Raw genomic sequence first — 23,272 nt, forward strand, 5'->3', positions numbered from 1 at the left:
TGTTTTATCTGCTATACCTGCAATTGATTTACTATTGATAGTCTTAAATTTATCATTTTAAATGTGCAAATCGTGGTTCTGCGGCCAGAGAGCTGTGTAGTTTCAAAGGCATTGTTCTCCTCTAGAATGTAGTATCTGATTCTAGCTATAATCAAATTACTCGACCGCTTTATTTTTAATCAAAAAAGTGTTTATCTTTCCTGATCTTTAACAGAACCATTTTAGTAGTAATCTTATGTTTAAAAAAAAAGTACCATGCTGCTTGTGAAATCATCCATGTAACTGAATATTTATTTTATTTACATGGTGGGTATTTTTTTTTTCCTGATGGCATCTAATTAATCTAGTTTTAACCAATCTATTAAAAATAGAGATTCAGTTTGCATACCCCACTATACTCATCACTCTGAATGGCCTGAAAGCCATCAAGGTGCAGACAAAGGCATTCAAATTCATTCATGATTTGTTCTACAGTAAATACGAAGCTTGTTATTTACTCACATAAGTAAAACTGCAAGGAGCTTTCATTTTTCCTCAATCTAAAAATAAGCTCCCATTCAGAACTTTAAAATGGCCACAAAGAGGAGCTTACTGGGTGCAAGAAGAACTGCATGACCCAATGGATGGTGAGTTGAATTTGGACTTGGGAGGATATGACCCCCTGTGTGTTCTTAAATGGCACTCTGTCTCCGCCACACTGTCTTCCTTCCTGTAAAATAAGATAGATGGACTTCAGTTGCTGGGAGGACAAAGAAAGAAAAGAGATGATCTTTACCAAGTAGTACCTCACAATGGTGAATACTCCACCATATGGCCATTTGTAACACTTGGCCCCATGGTGAGGAAAAGACATGTATCTTTAAGAGCACCAGAATGCTCTTGAAAACTACTGTTGGTGCCCATCCATGGTGGAAATTGCATTCTGGTCATGACTGCTAACAAAGCTATTACTTAAAAACAAACTTTTTTTCCTATGGAATTCATCCTTAAATAAAATGATTTGCAACAGTATAGACAATGGAGGATCTCCAGGCCAATGAAGTGTAGTATAGAGTAGTGATGCAATCCTGTGCATGTCTACTTAAGATAGTAAAGCAAGTTTTGCTGGTTCTCAACTGCTGGCTATGGCTAAAAGATTCAATCTCAATATTCTGAATGGGGCCATGCCTGGGGATCACCCAGGGGAATTTACTTTTATGGCATGAGCAAGGTGTAGCACTATTGATTACATTTTGGCCTGCAATGATTTACTTCCCTGGGTGGAAAGCCTTCAGGTACTCCCTGATTTAGATAGTGACCAGCTACCCCCTTTTACTGAGGTTGGCTTTGCCATCCCAATAAGTTCACTTCCAAGATCTGTCCATAACATCTATTAAGCCCTCAAAATATGATGGAAGTCGTGTAAAGGGGACCTCCTGGCTTGATCAAAAGGCAAAAGCTTTTCTGGAGGATGAGAGTATGGTAGCATATAGAATAAAGCGCCATCATGAATAATTCTGGGGGAAACAATTTCTTGTTCCCATATGGGTAAATTTTCGAGAGATTGAAATCTTTACTGGCACTGGACACCAGTTCACAAGTTAATCAAGTGCGAAGGTACTCCAAAAGGTGGCTTGACCCGCAATGCTGCAACTTTGCATTTCCTTCTTTCTACTTCTGATAAGTCCATTATTACTCAATTTGCTGATTATCTTTATATTGCAGAGATGCAAAGTTAAATCTGCTGTTCCTCATAGAGCTGTTAATGTATGAGCTGTGGAAACCCCCTTGTTAGGGGCAGACCATTTCTGTTCTTTGTTTGCTTGCTTGTATTTATGTCTATGCCTAATAAAGGTTAATGAGAGAGAGGTGTCTGCTTAAAGGTAAGTCCTATTCAATTCAAATGGATTTACTCCCATGTAAGTCTGTATAGAATTACAGCCTCTTGGCACAATCCTGTTGTCTGGTTGCACTGGTGAAGTGCATGCTTTGCTGGTGCAAACTGTTGCAGATATGCCATAAGGCATGCCATAAGGCAACAGCACAGGTTCCAGGCCTGTCAGTAAGAATGCCTGGGCTGTCATTCCAGCCCAGGCAACAGTACGCACTGGAGCAGATAATATCCCTGTGGGGGTTGGGTGGATCAGTTTCAGGAGGGGACATGATCGGTGGCAGCTGCACATGTTGTATCCTATACCCCCTCCAGAGCCTGATCTGCCGACTCAAGGCAATGTGAACTTGTACCACCTATTTCACTGGTGCAGCCCTGAGTTACCCCATTGTGGCTGCTGGGGCTTACCTTTGGGCAAGTAGATGAACGTCCCCTTACCTTGAGGAGACTTCCAGCAGCTAAAATTCCTCTGCAGGATGCAGCAAGAGCTGCACTGGCAACGCTGCTTCGGCATGGGTGAATTTATTTAGAATTGGGCTGCCCATGTGCTGACAGATCAAAGATTATGTTTCCAGGAGACATGCTTGTAGATGTCAGAAGATTAAAGAATGGCGTTTGGGCCAGTGTAAATATTCATTGATCTTAGTATACCAACCTGTAAATTTTTTTCAACCTCCAACTTGTTTAATTACATGTTCACAAGGGGTGAACCAAAAACTGTTGTTGGTTGAAGGAGATTTTAAAAACTGTTTGGGAACTTGACTCAGCATCTTTTATCCAGATTACTAATAATAGTCAGCTATTATTTCCAGTATGTTTATGTACATGATATGCTGAACCCCACCTCAGTTCCCCTTCTGAATGTGTGAAGATGCCTTCTACTGAGTCACCAGCTCAGTAGTAGCCCTCCAACTTTTCAGACAGCTGTCTTTCCCAGCCCTACCTAGAGATGCCAAATATATTGACCTGGAGACCTCCAGTGAGCAAACTGTGTGCTCCATCACTGAGCTGCAAATGCAGCATGACCTATAAGTGTTCCAAAGTGACCTGTCAATGTTAAAGGGGATGGGAATGGTGCATCTATCATTCCTTGTTCGTATATGTAGGATAGCTACATTAAGGTAATACAAACCAGGCATATCTGTAACAAGGTAGTAACATCTCTGATAATGTAAACAGACTGTTTTATATAAGATTTATATGATGGAGAAAAAGTAGTGAATATGACTGAAAAGAGAATTTGGCTAAAGCATAAAGATACATGATTATAGAGTAGCTGAATTTTTTTGTCATATGTGTGTGCTTTTTAAAAAAAATGAACACTAGGATATTCAAGTGTGAGAGGAGAATAAGATTGAAGACAATGACACCATTGTGTCTAAGAAAGCGAACAATGAATCGCCTCTTTGGATGATGAGACATTTTCAAACTTATACAAAAAATACTTTTTGCCATAAAAGAGAATGCTAAAAAGAACTTTTCCTTCTAGCTTATGATCAAATTTTAACCATTTTATTGGAAGCTTATTTGGAACCCAATAACAAACACACGGGTTCTGTTGGGTTTGTGTACGATGCTTGTTTTAATAAAAAAATTGTAGTGATGTAAACACCACCACTACAGATTTTTGGCTTTCATAATGAGGATCTTATACTGCTGGATTTGTAGGATTTATTAGAAGCACTATATTTAAAATCACGGGGGCTCCCAGTTATCTCCTATCCAAATACTGCTCAAATTCACACCTCCCTAGATTGTTGAAGGACTCGTTGTTTCCAGATGAATCACCTGGCCAGATTGAAGCTATCCAATGTTTTGGATCCTATCTAAAACTCCCCCAAATAACCTCATTTTACTTGGATTTTGAACTGGAAGTACAAGAGCAAGGTGGAGGTTCCATGGCTGTTGTCCTCTTTTAGTTATACATTTTGATTTATTAATTTCCCGATTACAAATACTGTTTTACAGGAGTTTAACTATTAGGTAGGTGCCCTGAACACTAGAGGGACACATCCAGAATGTTCCTGCTTTCTGTTAACACTTGCTTTGCCTGTTGTTCAGGCCTCCTGCCTGCTTGTTGCGTTCCCTTCTAGTGTTCTGTAAAAGGATAAAACAAGCTTGCTTGTTTCCACAGTAAAGAAGGAAAATGAAGGGGGGGGGGGGAAGGAGAAGTTAGTATTTTATTTCTCTGTATAGAATTCCTTCTTATCCATGGTTTTGTATCCATGCGGGATGTATCCCCAGCAGATGCAGGAGGATGCCTGTAGTTGCACTCTCCATATCATGCCATTGTGCTGCCATTTTAGAAATGGATAAAATGAGTAGTCCCGACCCACTTTGAAGATGGTGGCGCCATTGTAGGATACGTGCAGTTCTTTATAGGCTACAGCAGTGGTTTTCAGACTAGGGCATTGCAACACCCCAGCCTGAGAGCCCTGGGTAGTTCTCCCTTAAGGGGAGGGGTGGGGGAAGGCAGAGATGCGATGCTCAGCATCACGTCTCTGATCTGGGTGCAGGGGCGCGCTGCCACTCACCCCTGCCTGCAGCAGCCTTCCGGGGGTTGAGGAAGCCTGGCGCCAGCCTCAGCAGGGCTCACCACGCAGCGCAGAGCCCTCCAGAAGACTATCGCAACCACTTCCAGTTTTGTCATCGCTGCCTGCAGCAAAGACTTAGTGGCTGTCAAACTCTCCCAGAGAGTTTGAGAACCACTGGGCTACAGGCTCTTTGCAGTGGTTCTCAAACTTTTGGCACTGGGACCCACTTTTTAGAATGAGAATCTGTCAGAACTGACCGGAAATGATGTCATGACCAAAAGTGACATAATGAAGCAGGAAAATTTTTAACAATCCTAGGCTGCAATTGTACCCGCACTTACTCAGAAGTAAGCCCCATTGACTGTCATTGTTAAACGCATATACACAGAAGCCAGTTAAAAGTACAGATCTGTAACATTTCTCCAAATGCAGTCACATACCACACTAACATAAGTCTAATATATTAAAAAATAAAATATTGGAATGAATGGGGATCCACGTGAAATTGGCTCGTGACCTATGGGTCCCAACCCATAGTTTGAGAAACACTGCTTTATAGGATATAGGATACCATTATAGGATACACACAGACTTATGGCCGTTCCGTTTTACACCAGAAGGATGGCTATGCACTGCACGTCCCCATAATGAGAACAAAAGACCACAGTTTCATCCAGTTTATGCCTTCATCTTTTTGTACAACACCATGTTCCTCCAAACATAGTTTTAAAAATGGCAGAGGCGGGAGAGAGACCTCATTTTCAAATGTCAAATTTGGCAAGTGATTAAAGCCATAAAAGTAACTAATAATTCTCCTGCGAGAACTAAACAACAGTAAAAATGGGTAAGATATTTAGAGCTGAAAAATGTCCACTGTATGTGAGCAATAAGTATTGGTTGTTTTTTCTTTAAAGCACTGCATTCATTTTTGGTTGCATAGGTCCTACTGATTTGAACAGCAGTAGTATAGCTAAGATTCCTCCCCTCTAATATGTACCTTGGAAATACTATTGACAAAAAAGTCTTTTTAAGAGCTAAAAGTCAGAGCATGTAGAGCTAATTCTCAGCCTCTTTTACCTAAACTGTTCTGCTTTATTATTATTGTGGTTGGTAAGTACCTTCATGGATGCAAAATTTCTGATAGCAGATGGCTCTTTAATGCAACCCAATGGATAGAAGGCAAAGCTGGATACATTTTGACTGGAAATAACTCACAGTTTAAAAGCACTTTTAAGGATAATCAACACTGGGATGATATCTATGGCCCCATTTTTCAATTGGCCAACAGATCAGGGGAGGAAAATTGCACTTCTAAGAGTTACCAGGTATAGTAACCCTTAAGCTACTTCCCTGATAATTTAATAAGGTAACACTGGTCTGGGGAGTGACCATGGCAATGAATTGGTGGCAATAGCACCATTTAAGAATTGCTGGTGTTTTGAACACATTGTTTTAAATATATTCTTATCTAATATAAATTCTTGTCTGTCCATTTTTGAAAGTCAAAATAAAATTGGTCTGGAAAAATGTAATCTGTTCAATTGAGTCAGGGATTTCAGTCACTATCTTAGAGCCCAATTCTATGAAATGTACTCAGATGAATGTTCCATTATACCCAATGAGGCTTACTTCCAGGTAAGTGTGGATATGATTCAGCCTTACAAGCAAAACACATGATTGTCCTGTTGTGTGACAGTCTACAGAAGAACCAAATTTGTGGGTCTGAAAAGTCTGTCTTTAAGGCATACCCTCCATGGTCCATAAACCAGATAACTATTTTAAGATAATAAAAAGGAAGTATTTAATGTGGATTAGGGATTAGCATATTGGGTTTGTGGGACTCCCCAGTTCAGAGCAGAATATATGTCTACTCACAAGGCCTCATGAGGGAATCATCCATATACCTGCTTCTAAGGAATATGTGAAATCCTCAGAGGCATCTATTCTTTTTCCCTATCCTACTAACCTGCTATTGTTGCCACTACTGAGAAGGCTGCAAGAAATAGAATTATGGAATTCCCTTCCCCTTGACTTAAGAATGGCTCCCTCTCTTTCGGCGAGGCCTGAAGACCCTTCTGTTTAAACAGGCCTTCTGAGTTCTCGGCCTTTTAACATCTTTTTAACACCTTTTAATATTTTTTACAGGCCTGATTCTTTTATGACTTGCTGCTGCTCTATGCTCTTTTTACCTATTTTTTTACTCTGACTGCTGTTTTTTATGATGTGTTAATATGTTTTTATTTGTTTTTAAATTATGTTTTTAATATGTTGTAAGCCGCCTTGAGTCCCTTCGGGGAAAAAGGCGGGGTAAAAATAAAGTTATTATTATTACTATTATTATTAACCTCACATCACCAAATGTGGGCTTATTTTGCTTCTCCTAGTATGCAGTCAGTCATTCTCTCAAATATGTTCCCCAACAGTGAATTTAAGCCATTGCTTTAACTGTCATATAGTAAAGGAACAAGTGTGCTCCGGACTATAGGGATTTTCAAATGGGGAATAAAAAGGTCCACACTTCACACTTACATGTGAACTAAGAACCAAAGCAATGGCCTTTTGGCAAGGGTCCTTTTTAATAATATGCTTAATTTGCCAGTTAACTCATCCTTTTTTGGAAGCACAGAGTCCTGTTTCTAAACTTGTTCTGCCAGCACGCCTGGTCTTTGTACTGTTTCAAAAGCACTGTAAATCGCTTTGCAACAGCGCACCAGAGCCTCCCCGCTGGTGCTCCCAAGGATGCCCTTTGGCCAGGTAAGTCTGGCGTGGGTGAGAGTGTGGGGAGATGATGTAACAGGCCAGGAGGAGGGCAGTGATGGGGCAGGGAGGGCAGATTGGGCCTGGGAGGCAGGCAGGATTGGCAGCACTGGCGTGCACTGTATCCAACCCCCCAGGCCTGAACTACTGATACAGATCAACTCAGACTTGTGTCAGCAATATAGTTGGTGCAGGTCCAAGTTGACTCATAGCAGCTGCTGGGCCTTACCCAGTGTCAAGGGGACAAATGTCCCCTTATTCCGAAGAGACCCCCAGCAGCCAATATTCCCCTGAGGGGTACAGCATAGCCCACATTGGTGCCACTGTATGGGAATTTAGTTAGGAAGTGGACTTTTAGGCAGGTAGAGACGGCATTAGGAATGGATTGCAATAAGGGTGTCATGTCCATTGTTAATATTACTGCTCCTTTCAGTTAGTACAGGTGTGCCCCTGTATCTGCAGGGGTTCCATTCTGAAACCTTCCTTCCCCCACAGATAGCTGAATCTGCGGGCACGAGGGAACCCCCACCCATCGGATTGGGTCCGTGGACCCCCTCCACATGCACAACTTCTGGAGGTAAGGGGAGCTCTGGTCCCTTCACCTCCAGTGGGTGTTCCCACCTCATCTCCAGAGGTTGCATCCACCTGCAGCCTCTGCTGGTCTCAGGATGACAATTAGAGGCAGAAAAACAACGCTTCCAGTTTTTGATCCATGGATACAGGGATTTGTATTTGAAGAGCAATTCAGAGCCAGCAAGACATAATTTCACTGTAACTTGCTCACGATAAGCATTGTTTTCAGATTACACACTATGACTGGAATTATGATCTCCTTGTCTATACAGGCTTTCATTTTTTATTAGCACAGATAGTGTTCTATATAGTAACACCTCCCATAACGTTGCTTCCTTCAGCACTGATTCATTACAGCACTCTTTGTCTCCACATGATTGATAGCTGTTCTAGGCAATGGGAGCACTGCTCTCTGGGCCAGTCAGCTTCTGTTTCCTCCCTGTTAGATGAACAATGTGTTTTATAGTGCTGTTTCGCACAGTGCTCTACTTTTCATAATGGATTACTCATGTTATGAAAGATATTACAGTACTGTATTGTGGTCAGTAGCTCTGATCTTGCAGCTTCCTACATAGGAAACCCATTCATTGTATGGAGCTCCCACATAAGGAAGCCACGTCAGTGTTGGGACCAGCCCCACACACGTGTCCCTGTGCAAGTGCAGAAGCTCATACTCGCATTAAAGCTATGGAACAGGCCATATGCAATTACATTAATCCCTTATCATAAAATATTGACTGTTTGGGAGGCTTTTTTAAATTTAACATTGAGTTAAAGAAATAAATCACATCACTTGCCATTCTGTCAGGTCAGGTTTCTGTCATCACAAAGGGGGATGTCTCGGGGACATTTTGTGTTTAATGCCCATTTTTCATGACTTGTTTAATTAACAGCCATTTTTGACCGGGACTTGTTATAAAAGTGTTGCCATTCTCCCCTGCTAAATTAGATCTAACGAACATAGTTGCTTGCGATCAGATACAGCAATTGATCATTTTCAGATTTCTGTGTTTTTAAGCCTGCCTCATTCAAAACAGCCTTTGTGGTTTAGTAAGCAGGTGAAATCAAAAATCTCATTTCATATCTGACATTAATAACTTTCAGGGGGAATGAACATTGGCATTTATGTGTGGACCCGAATCGAGTCCAATGTCCTAGAAACACAAGGTCAGCAGACAGTGCTACTAACTAGATAGGAAAATAAATCACGCATAATGCAGAATTTCTACCTTACATGTTAATTAATGTGTGCAATCAATTACTGATGTTACAATATGAGAAAGAAACTGGTTGGGAATGGGGTAATAAAAAATACCTATAGATTTATCTGCTGCTTTTTTTCTATTTAAACAAATAGTCTTCAAGCCTGTGAATGCTGTGTTGAAACATGCTCTGAATAATAAGCATCATAAAATCTAATCAGATTTATAAGAGGAATTGATTGTTGTGGCAGGAGGAGAGGGTAGAAAATAAGCTGAAATTTAAGTGTTAATTTTTATGCTAATCCACAGTAGCTTCATATGAAGCAATTTTGTTCTGTGCCACAAATATAAAATTGTCCCTTGCAGAGAAATGTCAGCTTGGTAGACCTGAAAGCAGTAATTTATTAGGTATGTTTCTATTAGTATGTGTCACAGTTGTTAGCAGGCAATACACACAATGGGGCTTCATACTTTCCCTCCAAGTCTCAGAATGTTTCAGCTCAGTGGTTAGAACGTGGGGCATTAATACATTATCATATACAGGGTGGTCTGTGCCCTGTGGACAAAAGGCTATTTAATACAATTTAATGTCATTCTGAGAAGAAGGGGAAAAATAAAGACAGGGAATAAAATGGCATCTGTGTGTTTCACAGTGCACTCATGCAAAAACCCTCAGTTTAAGAGGTATGCCATTTCTGCCAAGAAAAAGAATAAAACTGGGGCATTTTCTCCCCTAACCTGTTCCCTTCTGCAGTATTTTCTAAATGCTATTAAGTGATCGATTTACACAGGCACTTGATGATGTCATCCATAAGGAGCAGAATGCAGATGACAGCAAAATACGGGTGACAGTGACCTTGTTCCAGCATCCTTGGAACCCTGTCAGATTTACTTCCAGTGTATGGTTTCAAAGAATGTAGTTTTTGGACAATATCTAGTTACCCAGTAGTGAATTAATAGAGTTAAGGGTTCTGATGCAATTCTCAATATAGGTCAATTACATGCACCAACATCTGCTCTGTCACTATCATTTGCATATAGCATTCATATGTTAATGATGCCTCTTTTTACTCAAGTCATATATTTAAAAAACAAGATTTGCATATCAGTTTGGATCAGTATATTACAAGCAATTTATCATTTTCTCCTTCTTGTTATGATTTAGGGAAAAAAATACAGTTTTCTTGAGTGATGGCTGCTATATTTGAGTACGGCTCTGATTTATACAAGAAACCCCTTAGTGGGAAAGCTTCCATTTTAAAGCCGCTTAAAGCCTTATAAATCAATAATGACACAGATGGACTGGTGATAATCTATTTAGAATGCCTGATAGCAAATATTGTTGTACAGATGATTAGAGTAGTAACTGTTTTAGCAGCAAGCCTTTCCTCTCTTTGTAAATGGTAAGTTTGAACAAAATAGTGCACTTAATGTCAGAAAATCTTCTTGCTGGGTCTGGATTGCAAAGGGGGGAAAACATGGAGAGAAGAACAAAGAGAGTTTCAAGCTCCTGCCAATATAATAATATCAATCCCTGTTTCTTTAACAAAACAGGCCCTCTTAATGGAATTGTGTCTTCAGGTGTAAATAGCATTAAAAGCTGCTTTTTTTGCTCCTCTTTGCCCTGATCTAGCACAAGGAGGGAGAAAATAAAGTGGAGGTTGTCAGAAGTGGCAGCTGCTTGGAATCCTGATAAATATAAGCTTTTATTGATCTGATGAAAATGAAAGATCCCAGCGCTATGCAGTATTTAGCTTCTTGTCTACAACACGTCACCACTGGCCTTGCTCTGGGATAGATTTTCATTCTCACACACCAGATTTGATTTCATCTTTAACCTTTTCAGTTGAATTTCCTTGACCTCTGCATATTGCTGTGATTTGGTGAATTTGTTACATTTCACTTTACATCATCTCTTTCTTTATTTTCTTTTGTGATAGGGAAGTGGGACACCCCCTTGGCAATCTGTCAGTGCCAGGCTCAACTGCATCCTTTCACTGAGTGATTTCCAACCAGACTGACAGTCCTTAAAACAAGTATGCAGTTAAGCTGCTAAGGTAAGATAGACTTGCATCTTTTACCACCCCCTCTCCCCTGCATTTTCCTCTTTCACACTAAGCCCTATACTCTTAACAATGATTCTTTCATAGACCTCATCACTTGAAACTCCCATTCACCAAGCTGCCCTGAAGAGAATGGGAAGTTCAGCATTCCTTTTTTTCTTTTTCTTTTTTGAACTGTACTGGTAAGCTGAAAAGAAACAGCATAATGCACTTAAAACTTTATTGCAAGGGATGGAAAGAAGTATAGGAAAGAGATCAAATGTGGAACTTGAATGACACTGCAAGCAGAATCTTGGCTATGTTTTTCTGTCAAAAACAAAGTCAGACTCCAAAGTTCTCTAGAAACAGTTCAAGTGAATACTACTTGGGAGTATCCCATTCATCCATGGGATTGCCCCATAATATGGAGAAAGTTCTCATTTACTTTGCTGAATTTAACTTTCTGAAGATCTGATGTGCAAAAATAAGTTTTAAATGGGAAAAGAGACAACCCTGGCAGTGGGACCTGGAATTGGTTTCCCTAGATCTACAGAACCTGTCCATTTAAACATTTTGTGGTTTGCAGCATTGTACCTATATAGGGTTCTGATATATTGGAAAGCATTTTGTTTCCTGAGAATCTCATTTGTCACTTAGGAATAAGTAGATTACTAGTCCTCATTGATATAGGGAATTGTTTTAAAACGAACAGGCAGTGTTTTAGAAGCCACAGTGGATTCTAAACATAGATTATGTAATATGTAGGCACCTTCTGAGCCTGAAGGTCTTGCCATATCAGTCTTGCCATATAAGTCTCTTGCCATATCAGTCTTACCCAGTCTCTCCTATGTGACAGATGCTGTGAATTCTGAGAAATCTCAGATACAATAGACATATGTATGTGAACTGAGTACATGTATGCAGACTTGCAAAGTTTTGAGCTTGTGGAAATGGACTTCCATGGCCTGTCATTTGAATTTTGGGCACAGAGTACATCTAGCTGTCCTTGAGGAACAGCAGGTGCATTCTACTTGCATGGCACCTCTGCTGTTATTTTGAGTAGTGTTTGATACAACCAAATCAAAGTGAAGATTTGAAATAGCTTTTCTGAAAGCCTGAGCCTAAGTCATAAATTATTCTACACCATGATTCGTTCACACAGTAAAACCATACCTCTTTGCCTGACATTACTGAAATAGAGAGAAGGGAAAGTTAAAAATAAAATGAAACATTTAAATCTTTGCTGTGGAGAACCCTCAGATGACAATCTAGCCAAGTTGATAAAAGCTGCTATCAATTACGGTTTATTACTAATTTATTAAGGTGTTATTAATAAACATTAGGATGACAGCGTCCCCCTGGTTCTGAGAAAAGTGGACTTCTAAGGAAAACAAAGATAAGCCTCTAGGAGGGGCCAGAAGAAGGCCTTGAGTGAAACTGCCTAATTCTGAAATAATGATTTACACATCATCATCTCGATGCCTGTAGGCCTCTTTGTAGGAGTTGTGGCTTGAGAGACAAGTTCTCCAATGAGCCCAGCTACACAAGTTCTAAATGTTCGTTGCTCTTCACTGCTGTGTGTGTTTTAGTCATTCTTGTTCAGCACATTTCTGTCTACAAAGAAACTAATCCCTCTTCATATACTTAACTTCAGGAAACTCATTGGAATTAACACTAAATGATACTCCCGTATTAATTTACTAACCTGATATTAGCTGCAATTCATAACATTATCAGCAGTGTGCTGCTGAACAATTACAGTGGCAACACTTCTATTTAACCACGCTGCGTTTTGGAGGGCAGTCCTTTAATAAGGTAAGTGTTTTGCTCCCCACAGTATGTCAAACAAGTGATCTCAACTGCCATTCTTCTTGGACTGGAAAATCGCTCCATTGCCGTAAGGTTTAGAGATTATGTGCCAAGCAAGGGAATTGCCACTTAGCATATTCATCCTCTGGGGAAGTACAAGCACAGATGGGAGAGTTCAGAGTCCTCCAACATCTCACTCTTACATTGGTTGTAGAAGTTTGGTTTCAGGGATGATACTTCATGCAGTGGTCATGAATTGGTACCTGCACGGAGGATTAGAGAGGCTGGAGCAAGAAGTTGTGTAAGGAGAAAGGAAATCCATGTGCCCATTCATGATTTTTTTTTTAAACATCTGTAGTTTTTTTTTTTGGGGGGGGGGATAATAACTTGACTGGTATAACATGGTGGTGGAACAGCAATTCAAGACTTCCCTAGGTCAGTATCTTACCACTGCTGTGAACTCACTAGGTGGCCTTTGGCAAGATGCTCCCCAACTGTAGTACAGGAATAATATTTACTTTCCATACAGCAGGATTTTGTCAAGATAATACATATGTAGTGCTTTGCACACTCAAAAAGTGTAATCCAATTGCTAGGTATTTATTTAATTATCTAATAGATTTTTGTTTCCCCCAGGATTGCGTATGCCCAGGGCGAATAACAATATAGCAATTAAATATTGCTATAAATATATAATACAAATTATTGTGGGTATATTTCAGGCTCCTGTGGTATGTTTTGAAACACAGATGTTGTGATCCTTGCAAGACACTTTCGTGTTGGAATGCATGTATGCTTGGAGCATGATGTGTGTTCTTCAGAGCTGCTCCTAGATTCTTGTAGCCCATGCACGTGGCAGTCAGCTCATTAGCATACATTTATCCTTTCCACACTACATGTGCAAATATGGGAATCAGAGTACAATACTTCATTTCCAAAGTGGAGGTGGGCCAGGCTCACTATCTTCCTAGAGGCCACAGACTCTGCATGAAACTCTGCCACCATGTCGCACATCCTCACTGTCTCTTGGATAAAGGTGAAGGAAGTTCTGTGCATGGTCAAAGCCACATTTATCATTAGTTAACTTGAATGTCGGGATTAGAAACCCTTGTCTTCATAACTTTCCATGTATGTATTTTCAGTTTCCATTGACTTTACAGTATCGACCGTATTTGCCTTCACAGTAACCCTGTGAGGTGGGTTTGTGTGGTTCCCATTTTGCTATTATGGGAGCTGAAACTGAGTGAGAGAGATATGCCCCAAACCACACAGGCAGTGGCATACCAACCTGCCCTGGAACCTGGGGAGCTAACATAGTGACATTGTGCGATTCACCATATCATGTGATATCACTATGTCTCTTCCAGGTACTGGGAAGGGAGGATGTGTTAGCCTCTTAGTGTCTCATTGCAACTTCCCCATTGGGAAACTACAGAAAAACATTTAAGAGGCAATCCTCTTTGTCTTGTTGCCGCTTCTTAGTGTTTGTGACTGGCTTCCTGATCAGCAAGCCGCACCGAGACACCAAAAGGCAGTGGCAGCAAGATGAAAGAGCCAATGAGGAAGGAAGAGGATGCATTCCCTCCCTTCTCTTTCCTCACCACCCACTTCAACTTGCTCCCACTGCCTCTTAGTGTTTCTAAGTGATACCCATCCCATGGGATTGACACACTAAGACACAACAGCCACCATCTTGAAATGGGCCTCGTACTACAACCCGCACATGAAACTATGCTTACATCAAACATGGCACTGGCCCAAACACTTAACGGGTGTCTACTTAATTAGCAGCTGTGGGACAGCGTATACAGATCGCTGTGTGGTGTGTTGGGGCTTTAACCCTGTGGTGAACAGGAATCAAGAATGGTAAGGCAAATGCCATATATAAGATGAACAATCTCTTCAAATGATTAGCTCATGATGAAAATACAGAGAAATCAAATCTTTCATATTATGTCACACCCCTAATAACTGAGAGTGAAATCCTATCCAATTTTCCAGTGCCAGTGCAGTCGTGCCAATGGGGTATGCATTTTATCCTGTGGTGGGGAGGCAGTCACAGAGGCCTCCTCAAGGTCAGGGAAAGTTTGTTCACTTACCTCAGGGCCGCACTGCAGTTACACAGGTGCAGGAAAGTTGGATAGGATTGGACCCTGAAAGCATCTAGCAGTACCTTGAATCACTGACATTTTTACTCCCAGATTGTTACCTGGTGACCTATTGAGCTGCTTTCCAGGGCCTAAAGATACTTTATATAGAGTAAAATGTGCAAACAAACTGCTTATTTCATTACCATGTTTTCATATGCAGAAAAATAAATGTGATTAGCCAGCTGAAACTGTGAAACTTTTCAATCAGGAGTTAATTCAGTTGCAGAATCACATTCAAATAGGTTTGAAGCAAAATTGACCTTCTTGTTTGTGTAGTCTGAACATATGATAAATGCCTTATTCACTAACAAGCGACTTGACAGTGCAGATGTCCTGTGTGATAATGTATAAAATCAAGGGTGGGGAGTGGCTCATTTTACTTGGAAAAGCACTCGTCGGCTCACGTTATAGGCTTCTGTTAGGAAAGAAGATGCAAATAACTGGGGATTCTGATTGATGCCTCCTAAGCATTTGACCCCAACTTGTTTGGAGGACATCCATGGTATGACAGGACCATGTATCTAGAGTGGTTGCTCAAAAATTTTGGCAGAAGATATTGGGATGGGTGTCAGTTCTGTCTCTTCTTAATCCTCCACCTCTCTGGCTCCCTGGACTACAAGTCCTCTGCTTCCTAGCAACTCTGCTTTATGTGATGATATCAGATAAATAGCATGTAGCTTCTCCTGTCCATGAGAAGCATTTTTCACAACCACCTTACATACCTCTATCACAGCAGCTTCCAAATGATCTCATGACTGACCCTTTAGTCTAGCATTTCTCAAACTTTTGGTCTTTTGAGCCCTTTACACTCCTAAACAGAGTCTTGGGGAGCCTTACCAGTGCATATGTGGAGCCTCAGGGAGCCCCAGAGTGCTGGCTCATGTACAGAGTGGCATAGCACTAAGCAGATGATGGCCATGTATGGTGTGCTTGTGGAGCCCCTGCAGGGGTCTTAGGGAATCCCAGCATTCCTACAAACACTCTGGAAAAAATGCTGCTTTAATCCATCTAGTACTTAAGACTCTCTAGATTTAGTGACAACATATAGCAACTATGAGGCCAGTCACAATTGCTCCTATTTTCCAAGTGCACTAAAACTAGGAGAGTGTGACCTGCTTATGGTCACCTAGTCCTGTGGCCATTGTGATGTCACTGTGTGTTGAAAGTTGACTGAGGGGACAATCTAGCTTGTGCTGGAACAGGCAAGCCAGGAGGCTTGCGCTGTATCCAGTGCGAGTTAGGGCACCACAGTGGCTTAGCCGAAGGTAAGGGGGGAAAAAAACCATTGCAGTCTCTATGGGTCTCCTTGGACTTGTGCCACCTCAGGAGGTGGCACAAGTCCAAGGAGAGTGGAGCAACTTGAAGCCACTCCCCTCTGCTCGGGGATTGGGGTTGGAATCCGTCTTAACGGCCGGGTCCCAGCCCCACCTTGCTCTCTCCCGCCTGCTCCCGGGGCCGCCCACCGCCCTCCCTCCCCCCACCCCAGAACACCTCCCTCTCGCCTCTTCCCCACCCACTCCAAAGTCTTGCATTGGTTGAGCTTGGCCAGTGCAAGACTGCACAGAGTCAGCATGGTGGCTAAAGTCAGCCTCTGCAGGCTGTCGTGTGGAGGCGTGCTGGAGGAGGTGCAAATGTGCCTTACTTGCGCCGGCCCAAGGACGCCTCAGGATTGCGCCCTGAGAGACTTGTGCTGTAAGTTGCTACTACAACGAGATGCTCAATCACATGCCATTGACTTCAGATCCATTGCTGAATATCAGTTTCCCAAGTTTTACACGCTATCCACTAGAAGGCAATGATAATAACGACTGCAGCTACTGTGGTAGTAATGTACTTGCATTGGTGGTAGTAAGGACCTTCCATAAAGTGTGTCAGTTTTTGTACATCTTCCCTTGTTGGACTTTCTCTAATGTTAATCAATATCTCTTCTGCAACTTTTTCAGCCCCCTTTTCCTTGATCTATCATACAGTTAGTAGAGTTATACAACCCCTTATGTTACTTCTTTCGTAAGTAACAAAGCAAAATTTATTGTTGACAGAAATAAATCTCTGATCACAAGGGGCAGGGTAGAATTTACAAATTGGTGGTTAGTATGAATAGCTGCAGTGGAGGACAAAATTGCAATCTTTGTAAAAATCAGGCAGAAGAGAGAATTTCAACTGGTGCAGTTTTTTGTATCTCTGCAGTTCCTACCTGTGCCTGAATGCTTATTTAAAATGTATGTATTTTATTTCCATCCCACCTTTCTTCCATGCTGTAACAAGGCAGAGCACATGGTGTTTCCAGGCAGGCCTGGCCCAAGCCCACCTGCCATCTGGGCCAAGTCCACCTGCTGTCTTCTGCCATATTCAAAGCACACTGCACATAATTCTATCCCTCCAATCTCCTGCATGTTCCCTCTGAATCTCCTGCATGCCTTTTCTGACCCATTGATCTCCCTTTTGCCCCCTCTGCCACCCCTGTGCATCTCACCATCTCCACTTTCCCTTCATATGCCATTTGCTACCCTCAAATTTCCTCCTTGCTCCCTCCACATTTTTTCTACCATTTGCTCCCTTTCAGTCTCCCTTGAGCTTTGTCCTGATCTCTTTCATGCCCTCTGCAAGATACCTTGTCAGCACTGCCACCACTCTTGTCCTCCTTCTCCTTATCTCGTCCTCCTTCTCTCCTTCTCTCTTTCAAAAGGAAGCTAGAGCAACTCCTCTTTCCCTCTCCTCCTCTCGCTCCCTAAAAAAAAAAAAATCAACTGGGAGTAGAAGTAGGCCAACAGCAGCGACCCACTAAAGAGTTCCAGTGAACTAATGGCTGCCCCTGCCAAGATGATGTCCTGGACTTCGGGACCACTAGATTCAGCTAGCAGACCAACCCTAAGAACATAATAAGAACATAAGAACAGCCCCACTGGATCAGGCCATAGGCCCATCTAGTCCAGCTTCCTGTATCTCACAGCGGCCCACCAAATGCCCCAGGGAGCACACCAGATAACAAGAGACCTCATCCTGGTGCCCTCCCTTGCATCTGGCATTCTGACATAACCCATTTCTAAAATCAGGAGGTTGCGCATACACATCATGGCTTGTACCCCATAATGGATTTTTCCTCCAGAAACTTGTCCAATCCCCTTTTAAAGGCATCTAGGCTAGACGCCCTCACCACATCCTGTGGCAAAGAGTTCCACAGACCAACCACACGCTGAGTAAAGAAATATTTTCTTTTGTCTGTCCTAACCCGCCCAACACTCAATTTTAGTGGATGTCCCCTGGTTCTGGTATTATGTGAGAGTGTAAAGAGCATCTCCCTATCCAATCTGTCCATCCCCTGCATAATTTTGTATGTCTCAATCATGTCCCCCCTCAGGCGTCCCTTTTCTAGGCTGAAGAGGCCCAAACGCCATAGCCTTTCCTCATAAGGAAGATGCCCCAGCCCCGTAATCATCTTAGTCGCTCTCTTTTGCACCTTTTCCATTTCCGCTATGTCTCTTTTGAGATGCGGCGACCAGAACTGGACACAATACTCCAGGTGTGGCCTTACCATCGATTTGTACAATGGCATTATAATACTAGCCGTTTTGTTCTCAATACCCTTCCTAATGATCCCAAGCATAGAATTAGCCTTCTTCACTGCTGCCGCACATTGGGTCGATACTTTCATCGACCTGTCCACCCCCCCCCCCAAGATCTCTCTCCTGATCTGTCACAGACAGCTCAGAACCCATCAGCCTATATCTAAAGTTTTGATTTTTTGTCCTAATGTGCATGACTTTACACTTACTGACATTGAAGCGCATCTGCCATTTTGCTGCCCATTCTGCCAACCCTGTTTTCAGACATCCTCTATCCAGGTGGGCACAGACCAAACACAGACTTTCAGTAAGGTGGTTTTATCATAGGTCTTCAGATCACACTCTGGGGCCAACATATGCTCTGCCATCAGCCTTCTAAAGGTACAGGAACTGTTCAACCTACAAATGTAGGAGAGCTTTCCTAAAGGGAATCACTTGGAAATCAAAGCCTTACAAAATGACCTGAGATTACTGAAAACTCTGGTACTGGACAAGCTCTACATTATCAAACTAGAGTTTGGTACAGCAAGTCAATTTATGGAAGCTGTAAGAATGGAAACTCTGAAGGAGAAGTGGAACTTGTATAGTCAAAAGCGTGGCATTACTTGTTGTGAAGGACAAGCACAGATCTTGAGTGCCATGCTTGTCTTGCAGTGCTAAAGGAGGGGCCTAAGGAAAAATGCAAGGGTGACAGTGTTTAATTATTCCCTCCTGGTCTTGATTTTCCCTTGCAATCACTCCCCACTGTAATTCCCTTTTCTCCCAGCTAAGCTCCAAGACCAGAAATAAGCCTTCCCCTGGGAAAAATGGTCAGGGTAAGGCATGAATGGATGAGCCAGAAGGTACAGGGCGGGTTCATCATTCTATCCCAGTTGCTGATTCTCTACTACAAATCCCTACTCCTCCCCCCACATTTAAGTTATCAGGCCACATACAGACTGCCGTGAACACCTGTTTGACAAAATGACACACAGGTCTGAGTTCAGAAATCTTGGATGCTTTTTCCATTGGAAAAGGGATGATGCTGTGTTTTAGTGGTAGAGCACATCCATTTCATGCAGAAGGTCCTTTGTTCAATCTCTGGCATCTCCAGGTAGGGCAGAGAAAATACGCTGCCTGGAGAACAATTGCCACTCTACACAAAGGCCACTTGCAAATACTGTGATACAAGGTAACTTTCTATGTTCAAGTTCATCATTGCTTTTCAGACTGGGATATGACCAACAGCTTAAGTCAGAAACCAAGCCCTGCTCTGCTGATCTTTTGCCCTTTTCTGCCTCCTCTGGTCCTTCTTGCTCCATATGCCAAGTCACCACAGTAGGCAGCTAAATAGGATTCTGTCTGTTTTCAAAGTGTTGTAGGAACTTAACGATAGCCCAGATTTCACTCCACAACAGCACATCAAGCTAATGAAAATGCTATTAAAATAGCCATTGTTTTCATCCAGCATTTACGGCATGTTAGTGAGTGATGTGCCATTAACGAAGTACACCAGCTCCTGCACACCTGCATCCTGGAATGCCTGTGATTGGGGAGAAGAAGGGGGGATGCAGGGCTTATGTCTTTAGAGACAGCACATTGTAAATCAATGGAAGGCTGTCTTCTTGCATCTGCATCCAGACAGAGAGGGACTCAAAGCAACAACACCAAGTAAAGGTGAAAATGTCCCTTCCTCCCATTCCTCTTAATGGGGTGTTAAATTTAAAAAGAGATTAAAAAAACTTTGGTTATGACCATATAAATGTTGCTGCTGTTAAGGAAGTGGTCCACAGTACACAAACTTGGCAGGAGTCATTGAGCACATACATTTTAAAGTATATTAAAAATATTTATATAGTTAATTTGCAATACAGTGGAGTGCTCTTCTAGATTTTAAATAAGAATACAGCACCAATGCACTCAATCTTCTTCTTCTCTCTCACCCTCTCTTTTTTTAAATTGCCACCTTGCTCCTTAGCCTATTGATGTGTGCCATCATTTATGGATTTGTGTTTGTCAAATAACGGCATGTCCGTGGTAGCCTCATTTGTATTCTTCACAACTAGGACATCGAGAAACATTGTAAATTTTACACAAAGGCCACTTGCAAAGTCTGAGAGGTTAGAAGGAACCTACGGATTGGCTAGGGAGAAGGAAAACAAACAAAAACCTTGACTGATTCCAGCATCTCTTTCTGCCTTAATGTAGAAGGTTGTATCTTTTGCCTGCTTGGAGCTATTGCTTACTCTGAACCAGCTAAACACTGGGCTTGCTCAAGCAGTAACTATCTACAGCCATTGGGCCCACAGAAGCCTTTGCAGGGCCAGAAGAGCTGACAGTGGAAATCTTATCTTCATATAGATGACAAATGCTTTGTTTCATTCTAGCAAAAGACAAGGTAGCAGTGCTTGATATTTAAATTAAGAGCTGTTGATATTTAACCCATTTCTGCCCAGCCCACAAGTGTACACAAATGATATACATTTGTTGTGTATATGCAATGTTGGGCAGAAATTGCTTAAACGTATCTGGAAGTTGCACCTTCTGGGCTGGAAGTTCTTACCCTGTCTTTCAAATGCAGCTAGGATAATTGTGGTTATGCAGTGATGGGGGACACTCTGCACATGCACCAGAACATCCTATTCTGTATTATTGCACTGTTTATGTTATTACACAACTATGCTCAGATATTGAAAAAAGGTCTAAAGCAAAGCCCTGAGCAATTTAAGGCTCACAATAGGGGCACATCAGAGAATACTGGTGTGGAAACAATGAGATGTGGAAACAATGAGATGTTCTAAAATCTCTTCCAGGTGATCTCAACATGTGACCCAATTTGTAGTCAGCAATCCCAACAATCTTATGATAAAGATATATGTGCATGACATTTGGTAGGTAATATGGGGTGTGAAATTGGCATTTGACTTTCCCCGTGTTGGCATAACTTAGGCAGTGAATTCAATTGAATGTTGAACTGTGTTTATATTAGAGGCAAAATAGCAGGATTCCAGGACATTCTGTAGGAGGACCAAAGTGTGACAGCTGTTTTGATTCCTTAGTAGGATGGATAATAAATTGGGCCAGTGCAGACCTTCTCAAACATTTGCAAAATTTTGCTGGTCTCTCTTCAAGACTGCCACCAGAATATTTTTTTAAATATTCTACAGGTTTGGGGCTGCACTCCTATACATACATCCTTGTGTGTACGGTAGATACTAGCCTATAGGGTGAGAAATTTCTGCCAATAAATCAAGCTTAGATCATCACCTTGACTTATCTGCAAGGTCACTCAGAGGTCAGAGTTTTTCAAGCAAGGCACCAAGAGAAGCAATGCAGATATAATTAGAGGGCTGTTAATTTCCAAGGCAACCCCTCCACTAGCAAGCTGCAGCCAAATTGTCCATAAATTGTACCCCTCATATTAGCAAAATGTTTGTAATTAATATTAATAATATAAGCTCTCAGTTTCTGTATATAAAAACTCATACTTCATGTATTCATTACAGTATTTTCTTTTTTTATCTGTTTGAAGAATATCTGTTTGAAGACAATGCCTTTTCACTGTTTTGCATCAGTAGTGTTCTGAGAAATTCTGGGTGATTGATCACTTTCCATATTATGTTTCAGCTTTTATACTGTGTTGATTTTCAATCACTGATTCATACATGAATTGATAACCAAAAACTAGCTATTGGTGGGGCTTTCACAGCCAACTAACTACCTCCCTTCTTGGCTTACTGGCCCTGCTAGGCACTGTGGAGCACTACCTGCCTTATTCTGCAGTTCTTTTTCAAGTACCCATAAAGTTCCTGTTGAGTGCTGCTGGGGGTACATGCATCCCAGGTTGGGAACCAGTGTTTTACTGGTATGTTGTTTACAGTGCACTTACTCTGATAGTGTTTACAACAGGTGGTGAAGACCAGAATTTAAAAAGTTAAAGAATAAAAATGTATCTCATTATCTTTTACTACATTTTTAGTAAATTAGAGACTATAGTTCTTAGGTAGCAGTTACCAGTAGGTTATTTTTCAGGATGTAGCCTCAGGTAAAATCAGATAAAACTATAGTCAGACACCTCCCTAAGTTTAAAACCCTCTCCAACTTATCAAAGGGTTATAGAAAATTCCATGATTTTTTTTTGCTCAAAGCCTTCCTTTGACTTATCTGTGAGATTGACTTATATGCGGATGTCTGCGGTAAGTTCCATAGGGCTCAGATGGGCTTACTTCTGAGTAGACATGCACAAGTTTGAGTCATGAGGTTACAATTCTATACCGGTACATTACCCCTTATCTGGACGTCCAAAATCCAAATTATTCTGAAATCCAGGTATTTTTATCCAAGACTTGCTTTCCGTAGTGTGAATACTAGAAGGTCTTAGTGCAGATACAGTCTGTAAGTTCTATTCTCTGCTCTGTTTTGTGCACCTGTACAGACATTATTGAAAAATGTCAAAAAGACCAGCACATACCCATATGACAGTGGTTCTCGAACTTTTCCAGCCCGCGGCTCCCCTGATCCTTGCAGCCATTGACCACGGCTCCCCATTACATCACCGCACCTCAGTTACCCCCAAAATGGGGATGAAGGTGTTATAATTATACACTAGAAACAAAAAAAAAAACAGCTGCCAGAACTCTGAGGCTGGAATCCTAACCACTCTTACCTGAGAGTAAGCCCCATTGAACAAAATAGGACTTACTTCTGAGTAGACCTGGTTAGGATTGTGCCCTGAGTTTGTTAGCAGCACACCTGGAGGGTTTTGGAAAGGGGGGGGAAGAAGTGATGAATTT

The 23,272-nt window shown here is 41.7% G+C and overlaps 1 protein-coding gene across 10 annotated transcripts in view; it reads left to right on the top strand.

Moving 5' to 3' along the window:
* ZNF536 (zinc finger protein 536) overlaps positions 1–23,272 on the top strand; it is a 551,190-nt gene that overhangs the window by 179,444 nt on the left and 348,474 nt on the right. For all 10 annotated transcript variants that reach the window (XM_066636754.1, XM_066636757.1, XM_066636763.1 and 7 more), the window contains exon 4: positions 10,877–10,993. The gene's annotated coding sequence lies outside the window, so the exon portion shown is untranslated. The remainder of the gene's footprint in view (positions 1–10,876; positions 10,994–23,272) is intronic.

The sequence above is a fragment of the Tiliqua scincoides genome, chromosome 9, assembly GCF_035046505.1.
Source record: "Tiliqua scincoides isolate rTilSci1 chromosome 9, rTilSci1.hap2, whole genome shotgun sequence".
NCBI classification, from domain to species: Eukaryota; Metazoa; Chordata; class Lepidosauria; order Squamata; family Scincidae; genus Tiliqua; species Tiliqua scincoides.